Source organism: Otolemur garnettii, unplaced genomic scaffold (genome assembly GCF_000181295.1).
Source record: "Otolemur garnettii isolate 467f Iridium unplaced genomic scaffold, OtoGar3 scaffold00024, whole genome shotgun sequence".
Taxonomy (NCBI): domain Eukaryota; kingdom Metazoa; phylum Chordata; class Mammalia; order Primates; family Galagidae; genus Otolemur; species Otolemur garnettii.
This window is the reverse complement of record NW_003852419.1, coordinates 15589732-15590934: the sequence shown is the minus strand read 5'-3', so window position 1 is coordinate 15590934 and position 1203 is coordinate 15589732.

Here is a 1203-nt window from a genome sequence, read left to right as displayed (position 1 = left end):
ACCAAGCCTAGGCTGTCCTGCAGAGCTTGAACTTTAGTGAGGATCCTCACGCAGTTCATCTGAGTGATTGAAAAGTGAAACCATGCTGATGGGGGTAGCAGTAGTTTCTTGGCTTTTAGATCATTAAACATTGTGTATTTTCTTTGGATGTAGGGGTGGCTACATGTAAACCACGATCTTAGCACAGCACACATGAACTGATGATGGTAGTGAGCATGCACCACTCGGTCTTGAACACTTACAGATAATGGTAAAGTCATCACATTACAAAGTCTTTATATTTTATTTCACCTTGTTCCCTGGTGGTTGCATTTCTTAGATTATAGACGTTATCGATAAGCAATGCTCCTTCACAAATTCAACTACCAAGAATAGTGACTTAGACATCTTTAAGAACTAAGATGATACCTGTCAATAAATATTCTGGAAATTTGTAAGTCTAATACAATAGTGATGAGACATGGAGGCAAAGAACCAACTGCTTTTGGCTGTTTGCTACACTGTTTAGTCTATCAACAGCAAGCCTGAGTGTGATGTAAAGTACTAAGAAAAAGCCTGCTGTCTAGGGAGCAGTGACTCACCAGACACCAAGTCTTGGACTTGAATCTCAATTCTAGATTCCCCAGTTTCCACAACTGGGAAACAAATTTCTGTTGTTTATAATCTATCCAGTGTATAGTATTTTGTTATAAGAAGCCAAAAAAAGACTAAGGTGTACAGCAAATAGACAGGTAGCAAATGAGCCCCTACGAAGCACCAAGAAATATGCTAAGTGATTAGGGACAGTGATAATTTTCAGAAGATAAGAAAGATTTCCAAAAAAGAGAGAGCATTAGAAAAGGACTTTGAAGGAAAGTGGGGAAAGTGTGGTGGCAGGGAAATTCAAGGTCCTAGAAATGGCCAAGGTCTTTATTTGTACATAAATTATAAAGTGCTTGAAGTAAGTATGTCTCCTTAATCTTTGTGTTGAGTCTACTGTTGTATAACCTTTAGTTTATCCCCATCACAAAACATGTAGCACAGTCATCTTTAATAACTGAGTTGGGCTAGGTGTGGTGGCTAATGCCTATAATCTCAGCATATTGGGAGGATTGCCTAAGGCTAGGAGTTCAAGACCTTGTCCCCACAAAATAGATAGATAGACAGACAGACAGACAGACAGACTGGGTGTGATGGCATGTATCTGTAGCTCTAGGTACTCAG